The sequence below is a fragment of the Dermacentor variabilis genome, chromosome 6 (genome assembly GCF_050947875.1).
Source record: "Dermacentor variabilis isolate Ectoservices chromosome 6, ASM5094787v1, whole genome shotgun sequence".
In the NCBI taxonomy this organism is placed as follows: Eukaryota; Metazoa; Arthropoda; class Arachnida; order Ixodida; family Ixodidae; genus Dermacentor; species Dermacentor variabilis.
The window spans coordinates 101,087,871-101,115,466 of NC_134573.1; the positions used below are offsets into that span (position 1 = coordinate 101,087,871).

The following is a 27,596-nucleotide window of genomic DNA, read 5'->3' on the forward strand; positions in this document are numbered from 1 at the left end:
TACCAGCTCTTCAGGTCCCGTTGCCATTCCGACTACGAAAACCACAATGATATCCAAGCTGTCACACCTGAGAACATCAACGGCGGCAGAGCTTGCTGCCCTGCGTGCTACTGTCAAATACTTCCTGCAAGAGACACCTCAGAAATGGGTCATCTTTTGCGACTCTATCGCATCACGTCACATTGTGCATTTTGCCCTATATCATAGGACTCATGAGCAGCTGACATAAGAAATAAAAGAAGACCACCATCAAGTTATCGCTAAAGGGCAAGAAGTTATATTCCAGTGGCTACCTGGACGTGCCGGCATTGCTGGTAATGACCTCGCCGACGAAGCCGCCCGGTTTGCCCATCTGGAAGCCGGACCAGTTCCAATCCCCTCATCCAGAACTGACGCTGCGAGAAAGCTTCATATCGCGGCTAAAACTATGACACACAAACACTGGTCTTCTCCCTACCTCCACAGGTGTCATCTTCACAGGCTTGATCCATCCTTAAAGCTACAAGTGCCATCAAAAGTTTCCCGCTCTGAGGCAGCAGTAGGCGACAGCATTGTAACGGGGGATAAGCCCATGCGCGACTCTTGTGGAAGTATAGAAACGATCCAACACATCCTATGTATCTGTCCCCAGTACGACGCCTAAAGTAAAGCTCTCCGGACAGCATTGAACCAGCTGGACTCTAGATCATTTTCGGAAATGAAAATCCTTGGACCTTGGTCGTACGCGTCGATAGCACAGAAAGCCACGAAAGTGTTGTTGAAATACCTCAACAGGTCTTGGCAACCATGTGTAGTCTTGGTGAGAACCTTAAATGTGCGCGAAATTGTGCTATCTCTATCTCCTCTCGCTCTCTCTTCGTCCCCATACCCCTTCCCCAAGTGCAGGGTAGAAAACCGGACGTGGTAGCGAATTTCCATGCCTTTCCTCCCTTCTATTTCTCTCTCTCTCTCTCTCTTATAATGTGGGATAGTTCTTAGCTACCAATGAACTAATAACTCGTCGCAAACAGACGCAGTCGATATCTCATGACGTCACGAGGATATAGCGCGGGTACTTCAAGCCCGTTTTCCGCCTTTAATTGCTCTCTGGTTTTCTGGCTGACAAACACTCCGTTCGTAGTCAGGCTGACGTCTTTGGTATTCCAGAAGTGTAATTTGCCATTTAATCGGAACGCTCCTCCTTGCTGTCTTTCAAAGCTCATCGGTTCCCTCGCCACCAAACGTGCTACAGTACAGCGCAATACGCGAGCGCAATGGTATACCACATTGCCCAAACAGCTACAGCGATTGATCTGCATTACGCTAGCTGAGGACTACAGAACATCAACTTACAGTTTAGTTCAGGAGCTTGACTTTTTCAGCAGACACATGGCAGTGTGACAAATCAAGTTACAAACAACGGTGAAACACGGTCGAGCACCTCCAGAAAGTCCCCTTCCCAAGGACTTCGAATGTGTGTTCAAACGAGCATTCGCAGGTGTCACTGAGCTGTGTCGACAGGAGGTTCCCTCCCCCCCCCCCCCCGCAAAAGAATAAATAAAAATAAAAATAAAGCAAGGACAAGCGCAGTCTGAGAATGGTCTAATGTTGACCTTCAAGAAATATACTTGTAGCATTTTGTGCTCCACGATATTATCAAGCGTAAATTGTTTTGCTTTTTTGATGGCGACCGTTTTTCACCGGGTCGTCGCTGATATCGGTTTGCCGTTCGCCGCAAGACGCGCCTACTGTATTCAAATATTCCTGTTTCTATTCCCCCTTTCCCGTACCTCCCAGTGTAGGGTAGCAAACCGAATGATCGTCTGGTTACTCTCCCTGCTTTTCCTCTCTTTGCTTTTCTCTCTGTCTCTCTCTCTTGAATTTTGTCGCGGATACTGTGGCGAAAGCGTCGCGTCTTGCGCGCGCGCGACGCAAATGTCGAATTGCACATTCTAGAATGTGAGCGAACTCGAGCGTTTATTCCCGTATGCACTGCCATTGATCTATAAGTGAACGAACGAAAACATTTATACCTAGTTACTGATCTACGCAATAAATGAATTAAGAATGCAAATGGTGCCCGAGTCCATCTACTTTTTTTCATTTTCATTTGCCTCCTTTAAATAGCGAACACCGCGGCATCCTATGTCTCCTGGTGACCTTGGAAGTGTGGAGGAAGCGGACGTCGCACGCCGCGCTAACGTGCGGAAGAGCTGTCTTCCGCGTAGATAGAAGACTCGGTATAGGTCGCTGGGACTCCAGCCGGCGAGACGCGCGACTAAGGTCAAGGAAGCGTACACGCCGCAAAGAACGTGATGTTTGAAAAGACAAAGAACAGAAACAAAAGAGAAAGACGCGATCGAGACGAGCGAGCAAGGTGCATTTCCACTGTCCGAGCCGTTGCCGATCTTTCGTGCATGAGCTCGCAACGAAGGCAATCTTGTTTCGACATGCGCCGATTGAGATGACGAGATGTTGTCCCCGTCTAGAGGGTGTCGATAATTTATTCACAACAAAAGCAACAGTTAGAACGATGCACTCAAGTTAAGAAAGCTTCAACTTGGTTAGAGCACCTTGAGAAGCAACACAATGTTCAACAGAGAGAGGAAGACACAGGAGCTAAATTAATGATTTCAGTTATAACGAGCGTCGGGGGGGGGGGGACTTAAGTCTGACACTCGCAAATGTGCGCGCATTTCCACGCAGGAGAGGGCAACAGAGAACGCGGAGAATTCTTGGTGATGTCACCAAGAATGGGCGCTTTATGCGTAAGCCAGCCATCCTTGCTACTACGTGACAGAGGATTCAACTTCATAAACCACTGTTAGACACAGGTACATTTGATGTTTGTTTGTTTTTATGTCTTCTCGACATGCTCAGTGTATCTGTGTAGATATGCAGTAAAATAAGATGTGTACGTGCAATAAAAATCAGTCGCGAGTCTCTTTCCTCATCTATCGTTTTGTGCTGCGTTCCAAGCTCCGATATGCAGACAAGTTTCTGAAGCAGGCGAAATCAGTGTCACTAGAGTCACTGCCAAGGTTACTGCGATGTAAAAACAATATATTGCTTGTCAGTCTTGTCGCGGCTAGGGTGGCGTTCAGGGCATGGAATCCACCAAGCCCATCGACTACTACGTCAGGTCGTAGAAGATGAAGGAGAAAGGTTTTGTTAAGCTTAGTTACTCGGCTCCAGTACGGGAGCCCACTCTATGCGGAAGCAAGTTAAACGTCTCAGTTCACATCAGGACCCTCTTCCCTCACTCTCTAAAAGTATCTGCTTCTAATCCCGTCGTCTTCTCTAGGTGAGACGACTAGGGAGTCTGAAGACTGTCCAGCAGCAACTCACCATCGTCGACTCCGTTGCGACACCACGCCCATGCTATCCATAACTCGCAGTAACTCCGCCTCGAAGAAATTGGTTTGGAATCTGTGGAAAGAAATCATCCGGCGACAAATAGTTCGTTCGTCGTTGCCCCTTCGCTCAGCCGGCCAGGTGAATGGCGGGCTGAGGGTTTTTCGTGGAACCCTGCAACAGCCGGTTTACACGCTGTCTCGACGGCTGGATAAGTGCCGAGGGATGGGTGGTGATGTGACTCGTCTAATTAACTGCGCCTATCCATTCGTTGTCGTGGTTCCGTCCCTTTTATCCTTTTCTCCAGTTTCCAGGTAATGGTGGGGTGAGCGCTTTTAGTCGTTGTCCACGACGAGTTGATGTCTTGATAGGAGGTGCGGTGGTTTGACACTTGGCAAACGTTCAATTAACACCCTTGGTGGTGTTGAGACGTAAAGGTATCTGCTGTGCGAACTTTGCTACGGTGCGTATGCAATAAGGTGGGTATGCTGCCATAGAAGGTGTGTGTGCTCAGGACAAAGTTCTTAAATATGAGTGCCACCCGCTGTCCTTCCTCCTGCTCTTCCTTCCACCACGCTCCACACCCCCCCCCCCCCCCCCCCGGGCCCGTCTGCGGGATTTTTACGAATTTTAATGTTACAGGTTGGCAGCTACACCTCATGCACAAGCTTACCTTCCTCGATCGACAGAAGTGTTGACCCTTGACTTAAAATGAACGTTCCGAGCGTGTCCATGGCAGTAGGCGTTAACGCAAGAAAGGTTGAAGTTACATCTTATCTTGGTTAACAGAAACGTGCCGATTTTTCAGTGCAGTTGTGATATGAAGAATTTATCTTGTCATTGCTTCTTCTTAGTAGACATCAATCCCTATTCGCGACCATCCAACGGACGGCCTACAGTTAATCGCCAGCCAGTAACGAAACAATACAGCTCCGCCATAGAGTGTGCGCCTATGCATATCTGTTCTTCCCCAACAATCAGACGACAAACAGACGACCGTCGTTAATGGTTAAATAAAGTCTACACCCCCCCGCCCCCTCCGTAATGACACAAGACTCCACGAAGCGCTATGGTGAGGCACTCCTAGAGTGGTTGCTTCCGTGAATACAGCAGAGAATGTTTTGTTTGCAGTGCTCCTTTAGTAGAGTATTTTTATCATAATCTCCCTGTCTCTTCATACCGCGAGTTAAGCCGGTTTGTGATGGTGAAAAAAGAAAATGCTCGTTGCCACAGTTGCCCTTCAGCACGCTAACTACTACCACTACCAGCATCCTTCGCGGGCAGCAGCGGTGGCGTAGTGAAATTCGTCGTGACATCGGTCTCTACATTGCAAGTAAGACACGATAAACTTCAGGTGTATGGACGAGGTAAGAGTGAAGCGTGACGCGTCATTATTCAGCTAGAATGTTACGATGGTGTATTGCACGAAGTAGAAACAACAGGACGGCAAGATACAGGGACGAGCGCGCGTCTCATTCCTGTTGCCATCCTGCTGCGTCTACTTCGTGCAATACATCCTTGTAACGCAGTGGAGTGTTCCAACTAGCCCGATATGCTACCCTTCGGCAAGCACACAGGATGGGCCCGTGGACAGGTACTATTCACTATTCGATCTGATCATCCAAGGACACCGCCCGTAAATCAACACACTGAGAAAAAATGACTCCGCTGCTGTGCCTCTGCACTGGAACGCCTATATCGCGAAAAGCGACGTCTTGTTTTCCCACGTACATTCGTCAATCGAGAGAAGGCTTTGTTACATAGGGCGTAATGGTCGACTTGAAGGTATGCTCTTGCAAGATAAATGTAAGGATTATACAAGGTAGGGGACTAGAAATAAATTAAGCCATAGTTTGTTAGACTGGACGGTCAAGATTCCATGCCAGAAAAAAAGAAAACAAAAGATGCAGACAGAAACCCTGACCTCGTATAACATTGCACCTTGTCAGAGTGGCTCATTCGTTCTGAGGACATTTGATCGCTGCGTAGGTAAGTTCGTCTTAGCCAGAGTGCCCAGGGAAGTTCAGCGAAGGGTTCTTACTGGCGTGAAATACCTGCGTTGCCGTCAGAAGGGCTCTGCACGTTGTCAGTACGGCGGCCCAGCCAGCTGGAGGCTGGCACACGTAACAGGATCTGGCACACTTAATGAGACTCGGCGATGGAATGGCTCTATACCCTTATGTTCCAGCCCTGCCCGAGTATGAAGAGATATACCCCTCTCAATGCACGCGTCTGCAGCTGTGCCGAAACATGGAACGGACGTCCGTAGACAGAGATTGCGTACGACGGCCTTTGTTTTTTTTTTTTTTACCCACCGAGTGAAAAAAAAGTGTTTCGAAACACTCGGGGCTAGAGGCAAGCGCGGTGTGCAAACGAGGAACCGGAACATTTCCAACTTTAGACATGACCTTGTCGGTGCAAGCGTGAACGTCGTAAATACAGGGTCATCATCTGTTCTCGCTAAACGACGCGGGAAAGATAATTCGCAGCGGAACGAGCGCGAGGCAACGAGGAACATCGCGGACGAAAACAACGCGCGAAACGAGGAATCGCTTGCGAACGAGCGTGTATACGCACCTGGGGGCACACGGGGGGGAGTTCAAGGCCGCAGCAGCGCCACAGCACGTCCACGCAACGGTCAGCTGACCCCCTCGCTCTATATGTCGACGTTGACGGGCGGCGTGAAATGTTCTTTTTTCAAGGAGGTCAACACCGAGTTCACCTCGGAGGATGCCCCACCCCTGCTGGGCTGCCCCGACTGGCGATCCGCGCTGCGCAGCAGGAAGACCCGACTCTCCCGGAGAGGCGACCGCTGTCGGCGGCACTTAGCTGCTGCATCCACTCGCACAAGCAAGCTGGCGTGTGCGCGCGCGCTCGAGTCCGCCGCACTCGGTTGCGTCCGGACGGCGTTCGGCGATGGAGGCGACGCTCAACGCGCGCAGCGGCAAACCGTCGCGCGCTGCCAGCCATTGTCTCGCGGCGCGGTCCCTGACAGAGACGACGCCGAGGCAGACTGCGAGGACGCCGAGCCACTGGCTGGTTGGGCTGGCTGGCTCGTGCCTGTTCGCGACGCCCGCAGGTCGGGAGGGGGTGGGGGCCGGGGGAGAGTGATTAATGCGCCTTTCGCCAGGCCCGCTGTTTTGTCTTTTCCTCGTGGCGAGAAGTGAGCTTCTACGCTTCAACCGGCAATCTCTGCCAAGTAAGCGGCTCATTAGCGGCCGCTAGCGCTGCTACCGGCGGCGAAGACGGGCAGGCTTGTTCGTTGATTGACGCCCCGCAACCGCTGGGGGCGATTGACGTAGCCCGTTGCCGTGCGGGACGAACCGAATTGCAGTGCGGAGTTCGCAGAACTCAGCGATAGTGAGATGACGACGCCGATGACTGGCCTTTTGTAATAGAGTTTGTCGCTGAGACGACGTCTTCATGGACCGCCAACGGTTCGGCCGCACGCTGCGACGATATCGGCTCTCGGCCAGTTGCTCCGCCTGGGTGCGCGCGTCACGTGGTAAAAGTGCCTCGTCCTCTGGAGAGAATCGTTTGAAGCGTCACTTTGACGTTTGCTACTACCCTGCGACTCCTTTCTTGCCCAAACGCAGCTGTTTCTTTGCTCTCCCGCTGTCGTCTTTACAACCCCTATATCCCCGACCCTATAGTGCAGGGTAGCGAACCGGAAACGCGCCTCTGGTTGAACTCCCTGCCTTTCCTCTCTCTCTCCGCTTTCCCGCTTTTTTCCATTTCTCTCCTTTTACCACTTTTATCCCTTTCTCTCCTTCATTGAGAGCGCGCTGAGTCAGGCCCACTGTGCACGACTATATACTCGCAACTGCTCCAATACGGATCGGGCCACACACCCCAAAGATCTGTAACTGTTATGGTAAAACGTTGAACAGGCCTTGCATTGCACCGGCACACACACAAAGGGTTACAGAGAGGCAGACAGGACTGCGCTCCCTGTCTGCGCACGCACACACCTCTTGTGTGTGCGCCGGTGCGCTTTAAGACCTGTTCAACATGAACATTTAACAACTAGCCCGACTCGCCATCTTGTTGTTATGGGCTCTGTAGGCTAGGGTTTGCAGGGTTCTATAGCTCGTAACAGCATTTTGAATTCCCGAAGGTAGCGAGAAGAAAGTAACTTAGACATTGACTTGGACTCTACCGCTGGAGAGGCTCACGTTGCGCTCGGCATGATTTCAATGGGCGTGAAAGATGGAAAAAAGAAAAGCAAAAAGCGCGCGTACCTTCATTGGGTGCCCGGAAATAGCGCCAAATGTTCGAAATTAATCCGAAGTCTCCACTACGGCGTGCCTGACTGCAGATCACGCGCTTGGCATGTAAAACGCCAAAATTTAATTTTAAGTTAATTAACCTGACGATGGAATACCTCATCCTTCGCGGTGGGAGCTCTAGAAAGGGATGCAAATATCAGCGGTAAGATTGTTTGTTTTTCTTTCTTGAAATCATTAATGACGGTTGATTTGTCCACGAACACATCCAGCATGGTGGCTTACTGCTATGGCAATGGCTATGTCCGAAGTATGCTTCGAAACCCGCTGTTTCAAAAATAGCAAACATACAAAATACTACGACAAGACTGACTATTTGTGACGAGTTAAATGAAACAGTAACGAGTTAAAGGAAACAAATGCATCAGTTTGCCCTTATAATGGACTGCATTGGGTCGTCCCCTCTAGAAGGTCGACTGAGAAAGATTCTAGCCTTAAAAAACAAGAACATAAAAAAAACGGGGATCGTTCTTTCTCGAAAAAGCACATCGCTAACCCTGGAATTATGCTCATTAAAATCAATTTAAGCTATTGCTCACTAGTATAACTGTGTGGCAAGCACTCGCTGCGACTGTTACTGCAGCCGCAATGACGCATTTAAGCACAGTTTTCTTTCTCAGAGTAGAGCTGTTGCCGATTGCCATTGGTCGCCAGCCACAGTGTTTTTGACTCAGGCAATTTTATCATCGAAATAGAACCACTTATGTTGTAGGCCCTTCCAATGTGCAAGATTGACTTATTTTTGGTGTTTTCGTGCTCTTGCTTGGTATGATCGACTTGCTAGCCGATGCCGACGTATTTGTGTGATTCCAGAGTACAATAATTAACAGTTCATGTATCTGCACGGTAGACTTAATACTTCCGACTTGTTCAAATTTAAATGGTCTATAATTGTGTTCCGCTGACATGGCGTTGGGCAAACCTGCCCTTCTGCTACATATAGTCCCTCTCGCTTGGACCAGAGCTATGGGATGCAGTAAATGTACGTAGATAAATAAATAAATAAATAAATAAATAAATAAATAAATAAATAAATAAATAAATAAATAACAATGGAATTTGCTATTAGTTGCACAGACGATGCACAGGTACTTCAGATGGCAATAGTCTGACTTCCACAAATGCCGCAGATTCATCAGATTCGGTTGCCTCGTCAGCAACACACTTTATGACTCCTCATTGTGCCGACGCGCGTTTTCAGTCATTCAGTGCGCGCACACATTGTTCTTTCTTTTTTTTTCTAATGTCCATGACAGGCATTCTCGAAGGTATACGATGAAACAGACAGTGAAGCCACACAAAGCACGGGGGAAATATCATTACTATGTTTAATTGAAATTTAGAAATAATCAGGTGAAAAGAAAGCGAAAGTGGACGAAAAGATTACTTTCCGTACGTGGGTGATCGAGCCCACATCGTCCGCACGCGGTGCTTCACCAATGAAGCAATCGCGGCGGCCACCTTCCGCCCGCTGTCTTGCGGACGCGTGCAGTTGGAAGGGCTTAGCAAGCGCACACCTTAGTCGGGACAAAGAAGTGGGCGCAAGACAAGCGTGTCTACTTCCTTGCCCCGTCTAAGGCTTGTCCAACCTGCAAATACAAACAAACTAGCCCCCGCAACACGTTCTGTTAAGGTTAAAAAGACGTTCAACGTCCGCTGACTTCGCCGCGTCAGCGGCACTGGCTAACGCTTCCGAGGCTATATTCTTGTACGCAAACACAAATACCGAAGGAAAAAAAAATATTGACTCGCCATCCCGACCCTGCGAAAGTAGGTGGCCAGCGAAGGTGCTATAAAACCCCTCAAATACCGTCGGTGGGGATATTAAATGTTTTATTGTTCTGCCCAGTCTTAGCGCTACACCGTTGTTGAGCATTACGATTTTGCACTCTTCGACGCTTATCGTATTCACGCTGCTGTTCGGGAGTTTTAACTTTGCGTGGTCTTGTAATGGAACTGAATGAGTTGCTAGGCGGGTCTTCCTTTTATATATGAAGTTTGGTGACGTCACTCACTGATTCGTATGCTGCTGTTGCCCATTTCCCACCGGAGCAGCTTATCTTTACCGGGAAACACACGCGGGGAGAAGGAACGTGCCTCGCATTGTTCACAGGCGCCTTATCATCCATCACGCGGTTTTGACGCTTGTATTGTGCTTTTTTTTATTGAAATAAATACTGAGCTGGTGTGTTGTATGGCCTGATTCCAAAGGAGATATGCCATTTTTTTCGGTTCAATTGTTTTTGTTTTGTTTTTTTGCTGACGGACACGAGAAATCCCGGCCAACTAGAGGCTAACAGCTTCGCTGTAAAAGAAAACATCTGCATGTTAGAAAAACAATGATATACCTTGCGATAAGCGATAAGCTAAGGTAGATAACTATGTGTTACGCACTTACTAGATGACCGAACAGCTTTGCTTTAAATCAACCCTGAGCAGTTTTAGGGTATCGCCCAGTGCGCACGCATAAATTGAACTCTTGTATTCTCTCCGTCTCTCTTTCAGTTCTCCGTCTGCACTTATAGGGTAACAAACCGGATAACGTCTAATTACCGTCCATGCCTTCCCCCCCCTTCTCTCTCTCTCTCTCTCTCTCTCTCTCTCTCTCTCTCTCTCTCTCTCTCTCCAGATCACCGAATTACATAACTCCGGGCGAACACGAGCCTCCATGCACCTCACGCAAGAGGTATTCAGGCTGGTAAAAGCAGTCGGTGCGTATGTGGATTATTGCTTGTGCCTCGCAGAAGCCACATTGATATAGCTACCTGTAGCTCCCATTGAAATTACCCGGTGAGAGAGGCTGTTTAGTGAAAACTGGAGAGGTTTGCCTGATAACACGCCGAGAATGCTATTCCAAGTGAATGCGATGATAAATGAAATGAAATGCACAGGACACGCTACACTTAACCACACACGTAACACAGCATAAACAATTAAAGTATCTCTCCTCGAGACCAGTGACTCAAGCGCCTTCGTAGCGCGGGACCCACAGACCGCGCTAGTTCATGGCCCAAGTACATAACGTAGCTCAAGGTGCAAACCCTGGGGTATATATCGTGTAGTCATTACGACAGTCGTTTGGAGGCAAAAAAGATTGCCACTGCAAATTAGGTGTGTGATGTACTCTCGTACCCCGCACGTATAGGAACAGTGGCGATCCTAACCCGCTTAATTTTAGAAAAATGTTTTGTATGGACAACGTTCGGGCGAATACGGTGCAGACATGCAAACCACCCAGGGAGTCACAACAGTATTTAGTCCTACTGCAAAAAAAAAAAGAACGTTTTCCCCATAACTCCTCTAGCCAATAAGATCATATGACATATAGGAAAAACTGGTTTTAGAGCGCATCTCTAAGGGCCTGTTTACGCTCGAGCCGCCCATCGCCGCAAGCCGCACCACACGCGTGCGGTCGCGCGATAAATTGCATATATAGAACACTTCCACACAAATTTCAGTTTACAATGTGTACAGTTTACACTGTGTACATAGTGTAAACGGAAATTTGTGCGTAAGTGTTCGATATGTGCAATTTTCCGCGCGACCGCACGCTCGAGCGTAAACAGGCCCTTATGGCCGATTTACGCTCGAGCCGCCCATCGCCGCAAGCCGCACCACACGCGTGCGGTCGCGCGAAAGATTGCACGGATCAAACACTTGCGCACAGATTTCGGTTTACAATGTGTAAGGTATACACTGTGCACACAGTGTAAATGGTAATTTGTGCACAAGTGCTGGATACGTGCAATTTTTCGCGCGACCGCACGCGTGCGGTGCGGCTTGCGGCGATGGGCGGCTCGAGCGTAAACAGGCCCTTAGGCGCCCGTTCCTGCGGCGAGCGTCGGTGTCCTCCCTCGGCGTCCTGGTAACCGAGCCAACGAGCACAGCGAAGGATCAAAGAGCGAACGCGGAGCGCGGATGAGAGACGGCGATAGCGAAGAAAGCGCGAGGAGGAAAGCGGAGGAGGATCGTATGACGAAACTGTGAGAAGAAAAGCGTAGTGCCGCGCAAGGCGGACTTTGCGGCGGCGATGGCTACGAGGTGGCGCAAGAGTAGCGCTCGTCGTATCTTCAACGATGTCACTTCCGATACCATATATGCAAACAAAGCGCTGCATGAGCGGAGGTCTGTATGCGGCGACTGCTGTGAATCGCGCCTACCCGTCATCCACGTGCTGCCTCTGGTGATCTCCCGATTAGCGAGGAAGTCGCGCCACGCTTCGCTCCGTTTGCAATGTACCGCACGAGACAGATTGTCCGCGTCCGCCAGTATATCGCAAAATGAAAACACTTGTATAGCTGCGCTAAAATTTCGCTTTAGGGAGTACACTAATCATCGTTAAGTTTCTTTATGTTTTTGCATGGGATACTATATGTTTCACATCGGATGATTGGATATGGGAGTTATGGGGTATATGGATTTTTCAATCAGGGTGAACACAAGCAAATTCCGCATGACTCCGAATGGGACATCAACAAAAAGCAAAAGAAGTGCTACTAAAGAAATCCGGCAGACCCCATCTTAAGAAGAATGTCGACGTTGATGCGATTATCATTGGAGCAATGTAGCGATACACCGTATATCGCCGCCGCAGAGACCCATTATGTATGAGGCGTGTATGCAGCCGGGTTCGAGCTCTCCCGCGCTTCACCGAGCACGCTCTGCCATCTAGCGGTGCCGCCGCGAAACCCGTGCGTGGCTCGTGTGTTAATATATATTCAGACAAGATTGTCCGAATGCATACGACGCGGGTTAGATTCCGTCATTGAGTAGCGGCAAATACCCAGCGACGCACGTTGACGTCAAAGATGCTCGTGGAAGAGCGGTTCATGGAAGGCGTTTCCTGAGGTGTTCACAGTGGTACGCCTAGTGTAGAGATCATTGTCGATGCCGTACATATATATTGGCTGGCCTGAACACTCGAGATAGCGTGTTCGCATGCGAAGTGCGCGCGGTCGATTACGGACAGGCGCTGCGGCCTGAACAAACGTGTCGACATAGCAAGATATACGACGGCTGTCCACGCTAACGAGGCGACGCAAGTCCGACCCCCTCTTCCTTCTTAACCATGCAGGCATGCGTCTCCGCGTATTCCGATGCAAAGAGCGCTTGGCTGCGTTGGGACAGACTGCACTTGGTTGTCTCCAAAGGATGCAGGCACGACGCAGGGTTGAACGGAAGCACCATACGGTGACGCATGTCATGGTTAACGAGTGATGGATGACGGCGCGCACGAGGTGCGGACAGCGGGACGGCTCGAAAACAGTGAGCGCACGTAGCAGCGTTTCGACGATCAGGGTGGAAATGAAAGACAAGAAAACGAAAACAAAAGGAACACGCTGTCGACGAAAACAAATGGACCGCTCCGCGTTGGAACGTTGTCTTTGTCCTCTTTTCTTTCTTTCTTTTGTCGTTGTTGTGCCCCAAAAAACGATGAAGCGCGGCGACGGGCAGATAGGGAACACCCCCTGCGTGGCCTTGCCTGTGTCTTGAAGAGCACGCCGTCTGAAAGACGTGCTCTTTGAGCGACTCGTCGAGACAAACAAGGTCTTAACCTTGTGCAAGGCACTTCCGCACTGCTTGAGACGACTCGCGCCGCTGGCTTACTGCATGCACGATTCATCGGTGTAAAGGGGGTTTCGCGCGCTTTTCTCGCGACGTTTGGCTTCACGCGAGGCGGCAGCTTTTCGGTGATCCACCAACGGGAGGCCGCGGCCTATGCCGGCTGCCTGTTTCGGACAATCGCGCGTGTTGAAAAGAGTGGTGACGTAGGACACGATCAGCCTTGAGTCACATTCTTCGCTCTCTAGCGGCCCAAACACGCGGGCGCGTCGTTTGGCTCGCAGGCAGCCGACAAATGGACACGGAACGTCTCTTTCAAGACATATCCGACGGGACCACTTAGGAACCTCCGAAAAAGTATTTCTTAGGCTATCGTAGATACAAACGATCAGAAATTATCGGGACACAGGAAGCTCACACGCTTCTTCCCTTAAACAATTGATAGTACAACTCCCATTCGAAACTGGAACACAGCCCTTGAAGCAGGGGCGCAGCGAAAGAAGGGCTGGGTGGGTCCTAACGTCCGAACATGGGACACGATACATACATATACATATCATACATATACATATACATACATATATGTATATGTATGTATATGTATACATATACATATGATATATGTATACATATCACCATGCAGCGAGCGCCGTCTTGATGATGATGATGATGACCTTGATGTCACTGGCACATACCTACTCAGGTGGATTGACCAAGAGTCGGGGATATTTTAGATATGTGTTAAGGAACTAAATTTAGAAATCAATAATTTTGACGAATCAATTAAAGTGAGTAAAATACAAGACAATTCAGCAAACAGCCATTGTAATAGAACACAGAAAAAGAAAGGAAATATGTATATTTATCAATAAGACAGTGTGGGAAGACTGAAACGATTAATACGAATATCAATAAAATCGGTTAGATTCACCAATGTATTTTTCTGTGGCAATGCATGCGTTCCTGTGTTAGTGTACAAGTATAAAAGCTCTGCGAGACAGCACCACCGAAGAATTCAATGGCAGGGCGAGCTATCGCATTGTAATTTGCAATCTCATTTTTCTGGGGGTAATAGAAGCGCCGGCCGTCCAGTAAGCAATGTTCAATTGTATCTAATGTGTCGCAGAAATGGCACAAAGCAGCAATCGCCGGACCAGATCACTGCATGCTCGACATCGCAGTCTGGTCAACGTGACTTCTGCCTGTATTGTATTACAAGATGGTTCTTAGTCGGTAAGTAATGTATGCAAAAATGCATACTCTACTTATGCATACAAGAATGAAAACGAAATGTAGATTTCATGAGTTCGATAAGCTGCCGAGTACTAAATTAGCACAACTGAAATGAATCGAAAGGCTATATTTAAAAATTCAGATGCATTTAAAATTTTAAAGGAGTCCAGCGGGTAAAGTCTATTAACAGTCCACCAAGCGTCGTCTCCGTAGCTCAGGGTGTGTGTGTTTGTGTGTGTGGAAGGGGGTGGGTGGGCAGGAGAACAAATAACGAGGGTCCATTTCGCTCATGTAACCCTAACGGGTCATGCTAGATGGCGCAAGAAGCGCCAACAATGGATGGTAACCGTGAAGACGTACTGGGGAGAAACATAAAACGCGTTTGGACTCATAGGAGAAAGTTGAGAAGGAAAAATGAAAGGAAACGGGTGGACCGCTCAGCCTTGCAACTTAGGATAACGTAACAGTTCCGCTACAATGAACAGTTTAAGGTATTAGGGACAATACGCCTGCGACAATTCAGTTGTTTTCTGTACTACGCATCAAAGTATAGTCGACTTCTCCCTGAAAGGCAGACGCTGGTGCGTCTCGCGTGGTATTGTTTTTTAATTCAGCGCCGCTGTGGGTACGAAACATCATATGACGAAATTAAAGGAGATGTGTGCAACTTCAGCATGCTAAACATTACTTCAATGTGCAACGACTTACATTCAGGGCTTGTACAGTATATTCGATCGGTTATAATGAGAGTTGCATCGCATATGACACATCCGTTCAAAATGTTTCTCTAATTGGACCCTTTATGTTTTCTCAAGTTCTTCCTAAGATTGACCATTCATTAGTGCATTTCGGCTATAAAATAGCGAACTTCGTTATCGAACTTGGAATGGAACTTTTCTTAGTTGATTTTTATCGTGCACGAAAAAACTATTAGTCGGGTTTGAGCTGATTTCGAGTGCTGTTTAAGACAGCCTTAGCAGTTTATATACAAACTTCTAAAGCCGAATAACGGCCTACACATAACAATGCGTGTACGATAGTTAAAGGTATATTAAATGCTGATTTATAAGAGTTGGAAGGCGATTGAAACTGCAGTTTAAGTCGATCAAAGGCAATGCCTTCTTGAGCGAGTTGGGGCTGAGAATGTGGCAGAGTCACTGTGCACGACAGTCTATCTACGTCAGTCCTCACGTGATGGGAGTAGGAAGAACGCCGAACTGCTTAATTTTTATTGCGATAACAATTATATGGACAATTCAGGCGCATTTTCGCTGTCGCCGTGATGTTCCGTATAAAGTTCAAGGCCGATAACGCCGTCGTCGCGAGTCGTATGCTGTATGTCCGCGTGGATTCACGCGAGGGATCGTAGTTCAATCTGGTGTAAAGCACTTCACGGGCCCGGGCTTGGCCCGACCGGCGGGCCGGGCTCGGGTCGGGCCCGAGCCTCGGTCAGGCCCGTAGTAGGCTGGCTATGCTATAGGTGACTTTTCAACACTATAGGTAGGGAAAACTTTATTTCGTCAGCATTAGGTGGGGTGATTAGGCGTGTTTTCTTCAGCCGGGGCAGATGGCGCTCAATCGATATTTGATGGCAACCTCTCCCGCTCGTTATATGTCCTGGAGTTGGGTGTCCAGGTTAGAACTGCGAGCAACCGGCTCCCATGCTTCAGCTGAGGGAGAGGCCATCAAGTTAGGAGGAGGATTGTCCTTCGCGCAGTTCCATATTATGTGATGAGTGTTGCTAGTTCTCCACGGCATCTACACTGTGGGCTCATCCGTGTGAACAGCCATGTACTGCCTGTGCTACGGCCCAGGGGGAACGCGCTTACATCTTCCTCCCCCTAGCGCGCTCATTTTGCGCCCCCCCCCCTCCGCCCGCTATTGCCGCCGCTATCTTTTGAGCGTGACTTCCAACATCGCGCACGCTGGAGGACGGCTCAACTATTTGGCAAATGTAGCAGAGGCTTTCTTACCGCACGTTAGCGCACGAGTATAATGAGCTGAATATGTAATCTTTCTTTCCGTTTTACCTGTTCATTTATCAGCAACAACGCCAGATCAAGTGCCGAAAAAGTCAAAACTATCCCCAGAAAAAGTTCTGTGCCGCGGATGGTATCTTGACAATTACCGAGATTTGGACCATACTTCGCTTAGGCTCAAAGGCCCCGGTCTCGTGCCCGGTCGGGGCACGGGTCAGGTATGAAACTATTGAGTAGGGCTCGGGCGGGCCGTCGCATAGCCCTTTCGGGCTCGGGTCGGGCATGGGCCCGGCCCGAGCCCGACTCTGCCAACAAGTGCGTACTTTGCACGGCCGCGCGTGGTCACGCGCGTCGTATCTTGAGAGGGATCTGTAGACGGCTCATACCTTTGTGCGCGCTGTTTTCGCCACTCTTGCGTAGAAGCGATAGAGAGCACGAAGGCAGCTTCGCTCGCAGCTGCTGCCGCGCTTGCTCACACGAGCGTTTTGACAGCCAGTGTCCGCACTCATCGAGTGTGATGTGTTATGTTTGCTTGTGCGCGCTGACACCATGTTTGTTAATTTATTTAGTAAGCGAATGTTTCCAAGTTTGCACGGCCGATAAAACTACCATCCTTACTTCGTATAGCTGTCTACTAATTTTCTATCGCAATCGATGCTTCGCCTTTCGGGAGAAACTGCGACTTTTTTTTTTACTATACATCATTTTCGGCATCGGGCCACATTTTTAGAGCCACTCACACTTTTAGCCACATGAACTTATCTGACACTTACCCACGGGAATTACTATCTCCTGGATCGACTCAGGAAAGGGACTACAACTGCACATACCTGACACCGGAAAGTGGGGGGTAACTCGCTAAGAAAGACATTGTCTTTAAAACAGAAACGAATGCTTTTTAGGTTACTGCAAAAGCACGAAGCCACCAGACTCGGCGGGCAATTCGCTTAAATGGCAACAGTAAATAACGGAAGCAATTAATAACGAAAGACGGTGCGGCGTCACCACCGAACAGTGTTCGTTGCCTTCAGCCGCGAGCGTCCAGCGCAGGGTCCCTGCGGCAGCGTCGACTGAAGGCGCGTCCTCTATCTCGGCCGTCGGTGGACCGGCTAGGCACGTCGAATGAATTATGAGCGAAAACTCACGCGCGCGCGCGCGCGCTCCCTTGAACCCTCCACGCTCACGTGTCCACTGCGTCGCGAATCGCTGAGCGTGTATGCGAGAGACTCTCAGATGCAGCTGGCACTCGTGTGGCGGGGGCAGTCAGTTCGTTGCGTGAGCAAATTTACATCGCTTCTTCTTTATCGCCACTATGCCCAAAGTCCTCGTTGTACGTGCCGGGCACGTAGCAGCTGGTCAAAACACGTTCCCTAAGGAGTTTATTGATGGAAACGACGCGGCTACTGAAGGTTTTCTGCAACGGGAGCGCGATTCCGCTGCGATGGAGACTTGTGCAACATGCGCTGTTAGGTTAGCGAGATACGGGCTCGCGTTTAATTTTGTATTTTATTTACAGATACTGCAGACCCTTTCCAGGCCGAAGCAGGAGTAGGGACATCAGTGAGCATGAAAACAGTACGAAGCATAAAAATTAGTCAGTATTAATACAACAAACAAACGAGAGAAAAAAGAACACTTAGCCAGTCGAAAATATAAACTATTAATTCTCGAAACATGCCATTGCCTCTATGTTTTCTACAAGTGAATCAAGTGTCGTGCAATTCACTACAATGCTCGGTAATTTGTTCCAATAAAATAAGCGATAACAATGATTTAGACGTGAAAAACGTAGATGAACGTCTTATATACGAAGGAAGGTTAAATAGAAAGTAGTGGAAAAGATTGGGTCTCGAAATTTCGCGGGGGTTCTTCCGTTTCTCTTAACTTCAGGTAAACAGCATTCTGTGCATAGTTTCCGAGAAGCCAGGGTCAATATAACTAACTTCAAGTGTCACTAAGGTAATGGAACGAATGAATGGTCCTGTTTCGCCAAGATGCCAGGCTCGAGAATTATTTTCCTGGTGTCATGAGTGGCTTTCATCGCCGCTGTTCCAGGTCTGGATAGCATTGCAGACCGTGTTTCAGCGCTTGAAGTTGCTATAGAGGAAACAAGTGTCCCGCCTATGCTATTCCCAGACATACAGCAAGCTTCCGACTCGATTCCGTATAGGGCGATTATGTTGCTCTTACGGCCGCGGGCATTTCGGGTTGTCTGCTCCGCTTTGTGCGCAACTTTCTATCGGAGCACCAGATGAAAGTGCCTGTCGGAGGAAGAACACTTGAATCCCGCACTGTGAATTGCGGGGTCCTTTAGGGCAGCGTTTAAGCGTCGCTTCTGTTAAACATCGTACTCGCCGCTCTTCGAAGTCGCTTGCCTCGGGACAGCGACTCTACTATAGGTATAGCTATATATGCAGATGGTATTGCTCCGCGGATAAGCGGCCCTTCGGGCCTTGTTCAGCAGCTTCGTGCAAGCTTGCAGAGAGATCTGAATGCGACGTCGGAGTACTTGGGTGATATTGGCCTGCAGATATCAACCGCCAAGTCGGCTGCATTAGCAAATCATCATAAAAAACGCGCTACTAGAACCGTGGGCCGACTGTACCTTGACGAGACGCCGACAAGCTGGGCGCGGCAACACCGTTATTTGGACTTAGTCGTGGATAATCACATATCTTGGCTTCCTACGGTTAAACTTGTAAAGCGCGAATCGCAATCCTTCCTTAAGTATGTGGCCGCGCCTTGACTGCTAGAAGTGCAGGCTGCGACCAAACGACAGCTCTGCAGGTGTACCTGCCATCTGTGCTCTCAGGCGTGGTGTATGCGTTACCAGTCCTGAATGTACTGGCTAGTTTGATGACCCAACTGGAACGATGACCCAACTGGAACCCTCCGACTCATGCTTATATTACCTCTTGAGGCGCAGTGTGCTGCATTACTCACCGAAGCACAGCAGTTAGCGCTGAGGCTGCAAGCAGATCAGAGACCTCTGTGTCATATCGAGCGCCTGCACCGCGCATAGAATGACCAGTCCTTCCTAGATCGGCTGATTCACCACCCGCTTTCTCGGATCGGAAAAATGACGACATTATTTATGACCATTTCTGGCAGTCCTGAACGGCCTGCTTCAGTTACGCTTCCGCCTCCGAAAGATATCAACAAAGACGTATATTCCCCATTTATCCCCAAATCCCTGACGTGCACAAAAAGTCTGTTATGCCTGTTTCGGCAATATTCCAACTAGCTCAGTCACACATGTTCGAAAGGTTTCCAGATTATCTTCAACTATTCACCGATGGTCAAGGTGCCTCTGCAACTTTCTTTCTGCCCTTCGAATCAAGTACGACGTGTGTTTCATATACTACATCCAGCTTCATCAACTGTGGAGCTAGCAGCGATTGACGTTGCGCTGAAATGCGTTCAAGATGAGCTAAATAGCATCCAGAATTGCCATTTTTACCGAATCCTGCGCTGCCTTTGCAGACTACAACCAAGTCGCTCTGATTGTTTATTCGTGCGCAGCATAACTGACTCCGCCAATAAAATTGCGTCACGTCTTTTACCTCTCATTGCCCAGTGGATACTTTCGCATGTAGGGATCGGCGGGAAATGAAGATGCTCATCGGTTGGCTTGAACGTACACTCATAACGACTCCGACTGCCCAGACACTTTGTGCAAGCTTGATGAACGCTCGTCTGCTGAATCTTCTCCGAAGTGCGAAGCACTGACTGCGATAGCAAGTTTTAGCGCTGCGCTCGAACTTCTCCGACGTTAATTGTTCCGACTTGACGCGGGTGCGACAAACGCGGATGTGACAAACTCGGGTGCGGACACCCTTAAAAGCGTTAACACGCCGTGTAGGGCCAGTAATGACATCGCACAGGCTCCGCTACGCTGCGAGTAAGGACTAGTAAAATTGCATCGCTATCACGTTTTAGCAGTGATATTGTTTCGAACTTTTAATATTTAATAGTCTGAGAAGATTTAGAATAATGGGCCTGCGCTGTGAGTGTTCTGCTTCATGACATTTGTTTGCGTGCTGCCATTCTCAAAATTCTGGGGAATAATTTAGTCAAGAATGTAAGATCTGGCATAAGCAATTTTAGTGATAGAATAGTGTAGCAATACGTTCAACATCAACAGCCCGGCATGTAGTCCGGCATGGTATTTAACAGGCATACGCTTAAACACATGCAGAGCTTCACGGCAATGCCGTCGGCAAAAATGAGCTTAAAGTGTCCATATATTTGCTATCGCAATAAAATGTATTACGTTCCTCTTACAATCGCCCAAAACTGCTTCACGCGTTTGGGAAACCCTTAACTGGAAAGTCAAATGTAGTTCGTGCCCCACTTTAATAGTGAAACGCTAATCCCCGTATTCAGGAATTCATCTTAACTTGAAGCCCATTCCAGTGGCGTAGCCAGAAATTTCGTTCAGGGGTTGGGGGGCTCACATGCCAGCTCGGCCTCCTCGTTATGGAATTTGTCGAGGGATCAAATACATGAATAATAAGTGCACTGCATGCCATTGCCAGAGATGCTCCAAACGATTTCGTAAACGCTACACACTGTCACGACCAGTTAAACATGTATTTTTCATAAAAGAATATATTAGTATGTCCCAAAAATTATGCCAGAAATAACTGATATCAATGATTCCATGTTTTCTTTGTCTTTTTAATAAGTGCAGGAAATACCACACGAACTTTAGAACCATATCAGCTCGAAACGAGCAAAGCAGTGCATGTCGCTGATATGAAAAATGTAAAGGCGGTGATATGAACAAGTTGAGGGCAAAAATTTTATTGGAACTTATTCAAGAACTTTGCTTACATTTTCGTACGTAAGCAATTGCCAGGGAGAAATCCCAATGACGCTGGCCTTTGTTCCAATGCATTGCGCAGGAGCAGCCGTCACCGGTCGTCTATTGTGAGTAATTGCACCCAAATTATAGTCGCAACAGAGCGCACTTATAAAAAGCACGAGCTCTGCAAAATATACGAGGGGGAGTCAAATGAAAGTGAGCCAATGCCAATATATGACTAACGGGGTACTTTATTTAAACGTACTTTCCATGAGCCTTCACACATTGGTCCCACTGAATAACGAGTCGCGTGATTCCCGTCTCATAAAACTCCTTGGGTTGCCGTTTCAAAAAGTCTGCAACTGACTCTTTCACGTCATTGTCTGACACGAATCTGGTTCCCTTGAGCAGTTTCTTCAACTGCCCCAAAGTGTGGAAGTCGCAATGCGACAGGTCTGGGCTGTATGGCGGGTGTTGCAGCGTTTCCCACTTGAACTTTGCCCGTTTTCTGTCAACCACATCAGCCACGTGGGCGCGAGCATTGTCGTGGAGCAAGGTGACCCCATTCGTCAGTTTTCCCCGTCGTTTGTTCTTGATTGCGACAGACAGCCGATCCGGCGTTTCACAATATCGGAAATGATTGATAGTCACTCCACGTTTGGCAAATTCGATCAGTCATGGCCCCTGATGATCGACAAAAAAAAAGTCAACACATTTCCGGCAGAAATGACGGTATTCGCTTTATTTGGCGGTGGTGAATTGGAATGCTTCCCCTGTAAGCTTTGCCGTCGTGTTTCAGGCTCTTAGTAGTGGCACCATAACTCATCCCCGGTCACAATTGCAGACAAGAAGCCGTTTCCCTCATTGTGATACCGGGTCAGATGAGTCAAGGCACTGCCGAACCTCTCCGTCTTCTGTCGCTCGTTCAAAATGTTGGGCATTCATTGCGCACACATGAGCTGATAACCAATTCATCGACGCTTATCCTCCATTCTTGTCTAATCAGCTCATCAACCTTTGGAATTGTGTTGGGGGTGATTGCACAGTGGCTTTGGCCCGGTCTTGAATCGTCTTTGCAACTTTCATGTCCTTCTTGCAACCGTTTGCTCCGACGCTTCACAGTGGCCAATGAAATTCAATGTTCACCGTAAATGAGAGATGCCTGTATGCTACGCGCATGCCTCGCACATAATTAACCGAACCATTATTGCGTGGGGTGGGTTGGCACACTTTCATTTGACTCGCCCTCGTAAATTAGAAATGCGAAGATACAATAGAATGTACAAATGCGAAGATGCAGGTGTGAAACCGGGCTAGTTGGTATTCCATCGTGAAGTGGCTAGCGCAAGAGTGGTCACGGGATACTAAAAAAGCAACAAGGACAAACGCTTGTGCTTGACGCCTTTTTAGTGTCTCGTGTCCACTCTTGCGCTAATCGCTTCAGCGAAAATACAGCCTGATAAAGGGCAAAAAGTGTCACTCTAAACAAAGTTCACTGCACGCATGCACAATATCTCGCAATAATATATTTAAATTGACGTATAAGTCTCCAAGAAATGACAATGAATGAATGCGTCCAACTCAAGAGGTAAACTAGAATTCGGGGAACTGTCGAAACTGATCAACAAGGCCAAAATAAGGGATATTCGAAATTATAACGTGAGAAAGACTGAGGAAGCAGTAAAGAATGGACGCAGCACGGAATCAGTGAAGAGGAAACTTGGCATAGGAACAACCAAGATGTGCGCACTGAAAGATAAGCAGGGTAATATTTTCAGCAATCCAGAAGGTATACAGTAAAAGCAGCGGAAGAATTCTATACTGACCTGTACAGGACCCAGAGGAGCCATAATACCTCCATTCGAAGCAGTAAGGAACAGGTTGCACAGACTCTATATATAACTAGTGATGAGGTTAGAAGCACCTTGCAAGATACGAAATGGGGAAAAATGGCAGGAGAAGATGGAATAAAAGTCGATTTAATCAAAGATGGAAGAGACATAATGCTTGAAAAGCTAGTGGCTCTCTTTACGAAGTGTCTATCGACTTCAAGGGTCCCAGGGAACAGGAAGAATGCAAACATTATACTAATCCACAAACAGGGAGACGTTAAAGAATTAAAAAAATGTAGTCCCATTAGCTTGCTCACAGCATTATATAAAATATTCACCAAGTTAATTTCCAATAGTAAAAAGGACACAGAGCAAAAAAAAAAAAAAAGGACACGATAGAGCGACACGCACACCACACTGGCTTACAACAGTTTAATCATGAAGCCATGAAGGAACCAATATACAGGGTGCTACCATACGTGAATGATCGGCAAAAGACTTGCAACATCATTTGCAAGGCTGATAATGACAGTCAGGTACCTACAGAGCACACGCATTGTTTGCCATTGAAACCCTGTCAAGATATGCTATTTTCCTAGATGAAAGTGCAATCGAAGGAGAACTGACGCACGAGCTATCAAACTTCCTAATGAAATCTGCCTCAATGATTTCACGTGTCAGCTGTGACCTATGCTTAGCCGGCACTTCGCTTTCTTCCAAGCAGGGCTTACACTTGTGGTCGCGGAAATGAATACCCAGATGGTCCTGTACCGTGTTGTACACATTGTTATGGTGCTCTCTGAGGCGATCTCTTAAGCACCTTCCCCGTTTGTCCCACGTACTTTTTCCACAAGAGAGACGAATCACATACACCACGCCACTGATGCAGGGCACTAAACCCTTCTTGTGTTTCACAGTACAATGGCCATGCCTGCCTTGTGAAGCAAGCTTGCAAAGCTTTGTTAGTTTTTCCGGAGCGAAAAAAAAAAATTCACCGCATCACCAGTGCGTTGCCCTACCCTCTTTAGTTTGTGGGACATATGTATATACGGAAGTACTGCGAGTTTTTTCTTTATACATAACTGTCACGGCTTGTCGTCCGTTCGCCGTCGGCGCGAAGTCGTCGACGGGGTACACAAGCCGGTTGGTTGTTGTGTACTCAAGCGAACACAGCGAAGGACTCAGAGTCGGGAGAAAGAAAAAAAAAATATTCATCGAGAGACAATGTCACAAAGATAAAAAAAAAACACGAAAGACACAAGAACACTAACACACATGCACTTAATCTAGATCAATGAATACAAAAGAAGTACAACGAACATTAACAGTAAATATAGAAATTAGCACTACCCAAAACACACTTAACGGTGGTCAACCAGTCTAAAAGAAAACAACTGATGGCATACGCATGGCCGGGCAGCAGCAGCAAGTCCATAAAGCGTGGAGTCGACGGCAGAGCTTTCCCGAAGAACGCTGGCAACCCGATCTCGTTGCGGTGGATGCGATTGCTGGCCTGGGTTTCCCGGGACTCTAGGTCTGACGTCTTCCCTCGAGCAGGTTGAGCTAACTTGAGGGGAACTTCCGTGAGCTTCGTTGCAGACGTTGGTTTGTCGTCTCTTACGCCAACTAGTAACTCGCAGTTCAGACGCGGCTAGGCGGCCCAAGCGATACTGGACGGTACTAGCACCTTGACGTTTTTTCAGCTGATTGTAGACTCAGCTTCTACACTCTAGACGGCCTAGCTCATTCTAAAACCTGCGTTTAAATAACTTTTCCTTTCCCTAGTTCCCTGTGGTGGATGGGTGGATGGATGGATGGATGGCGGCTACACCCTTTGTAACGGGCGGCGGCTGGCGCCACCTAGCCTTTTGCTGTCCCTCCTATTTTTTTTCTTTATATCCCCTTGTCCTTAAACTAGTTTTCACTCCGCTCCTCCCCCCAAAACAAATATCTAAAATAGTATAGAAAACATTAGCTCCCCGATTTATGGTATTATCTCTCCCTTGACTTCCCCCACCAATCCTCTAGCCTCCCCTTCGTTACTGCCACTCTTTTCTCGTCTATTTGCCCTCGTTCCCCGGGAAAACCTAATGCCATTCCATATCTGTCACTGTTCCCTCAGCCAGAGTCGGGTGAAGGTCTGTGCATCTCAGCACTATATGCTCTGTGGTCTCAATTTCGGCTCCGCAAGCTGTGCGCAAAAGGTCCACGTCTTCAAATTTAGCCCTGTATGTTTTCGTTCTCAAAACCCCTGTCGTAGCTTCGAATAACAGTGAGCTGCCCCGCGAGTTATCAAATAAGAGCTCTCTCTTTATATCCTGTTTTTGTGTCCTATACATAGATAGCGCTGGCTTTCCGAGCATTCTTTCTTCCCACATTTTTCTTTCCGCCTCCTTCACCTCCTTTCCGACACTAGAACCACGTTGAACCCCCTCCCTCGGCTGTAGGTATCTAATCCTCAGCTTCCTAGTTCTAAGTGTCCACTTTGTGTTCATACTTTTCATGTATAGATATTTGTACACTTTTCCCGGCCACCTTTTTTCCCCCAGTGCTGGGAGTCTCTGTTCATATTTTAGCTTACTTATTGCCTCTCTACCTTCGAATGAAGTCCATCCCAAGTCCCCCTGCAGTCCCTCATTAGGGGTGTTCTCGTGCGCTCCTAAGGCCAGCCTGCCTACACTTCTCTGTCTTGTTTCCATGCATGCGTGAACTTCCGATCTCATGCACAGTACTGAATTTCCAAATGTGAGGCCAAGTACCATAACCCCTTTCCATACCCCTCTAACCACTTCGTACCTATTATAGTTCCATAGTGCCTTGTGTTTCATTACTGCTGAATTTCTTTTCACTTTTTCAATCACAATTTGTGCATGTTCTTCCAAGTACTTTTTGCCCTCCTTTAGCCATATGCCCAAATACTTGTATTTTTCGACATGATCAGTCTTAGTGCCTTGTATTTCCAACGGTTCCCCCCTTTCTTCATTGCATACTATTATCCCAGACCTCTCTACTGAATTGCAGTCCCAGTTTTTCTCCCTCCTCTCCACATATCCTCATTAGTTCCTGCAGCCCTACTCGGGTGTCAGCAAGCAGTACAATACCATCTGCATACATCAGTCCGGCTAGTACTTGAGCTACCTTCTGCCCTTCCAGGATATAGCTTATGTCGGTTCCTATTGTGCTCTGTTCTAACCTCTTTTCCATTTGGCTCATGTAAATCATAAAAAGCAGGGGCGACAATAGACAGCCCTGCCTGAGACCACTTCTTATTTTAGCTGGCTTTGTAGTTACCCCCTCCCTTCTTATCTGTACCTCATTATCTGTATAAACTTGTAAGAATCCAACCATCTTTCTATCTAGACCATATTCCTTTAACTGGCTCCATAACTTTTCTAGGTTTACATTATGACAGGCTCCTCTAATGTCAGATATCGGCAGATATCGATGACGATCCGATAAAGTTCACCCAATTGGATCCCGGGTTCTCCCAAGGTCTTGGCCACACCCATTTTAATTAGGGGCGAGGGAACGTTCCCTCGCCCCTACGGGTGATTCCTCCCTGCACTTAGAGATCATCATCATCATCATCAGCCTAGTTACGCCCACTGCAGGGCAAAGGCCTCTCCCATACTTCTCCAACTACCCCGGTCATGTACTAATTGTGGCCATGTTGTCCCTGCAAACATCTTAATTTCATCCGCCCACCTAACTTTCTGCCGCCCCCTGCTACGCTTCCCTTCCCTTGGAATCCAGTCCGTAACCCTTAATGACTATCGGTTATCTTCCCTCCTCATTACATGTCCTGCCCATGCCCATTTCTTTTTCTTGATTTCAACTAAGATGTCGTTTACCCGCGTTTGTTACCTCACCCAATCTGCTCTTTTCTTATCCCTTAACGTTACACCCATCATTCTTCTTTCCATAGCTCGTTGCGTCGTCCTCAATTTCAGCAGAACCCTTTTCGTAAGCCTCCAGGTTTCTGCCCCATATGTGAGTACTGGTAACACACAGCTGTTATACACTTTCCTTTTGAGGGATAGTGGCAACCTGCTGTTCATGATTTGAGAATGCCTGCCAAACGCACCCCAGCCCATTCTTATTCTTCTGGTTATTTCAGTCTCATGATCCGGATCCGTGGTCACTACCTGCCCTAAGTAGATGTATTCCCTTACCACTTCCAGTGCTTCGCTACCTATCGTAAACTGCTGTTCTCTTCCGAGACTGTTAAACAACACTTTAGTTTTCTGCAAATTAATTTTCAGACCCACCCTTCTGCTTTGCCTCTCCAGGTCAGTGAGCATGCATTGCAATTGGTCTCCTGAGTTACTAAGCAAGGCAATATCATCAGCGAATCGCAAGTTGCTAAGGTATTCTCCATCAACTTTTATCCCCAATTCTTCCCACTCCAGGCCTCTGAATACCTCCTGTAAACATGCTGTGAATAGCATTGGAGATATCGCATCTCCCTGTCTGACGCCTTTCTTTATAGGGATTTTGTTACTTTCTTTGTGGAGGACTACGGTGGCTGTGGAGCCGCTATAGATATCTTCCAGTATTTTTACAT

The 27,596-nt window shown here is 48.0% G+C and overlaps 1 protein-coding gene across 3 annotated transcripts in view; it reads right to left on the reverse strand.

Moving 5' to 3' along the window:
• LOC142584960 (sulfotransferase 1C2-like) overlaps window positions 1-27,596 on the reverse strand; it is a 102,994-nt gene that overhangs the window by 66,456 nt on the left and 8,942 nt on the right. Inside the window, exon 1 of one of the 3 annotated variants that reach the window (XM_075695336.1) lies at window positions 5,911-6,373. The exons of 1 other annotated variant lie outside the window; for it this stretch is intronic. The gene's annotated coding sequence lies outside the window, so the exon portion shown is untranslated. Of the gene's footprint in view, window positions 1-5,387; window positions 5,496-5,910; window positions 6,374-27,596 lie in introns of those variants that run through there. One more of the 3 variants, XM_075695338.1, reaches the window with a different exon arrangement.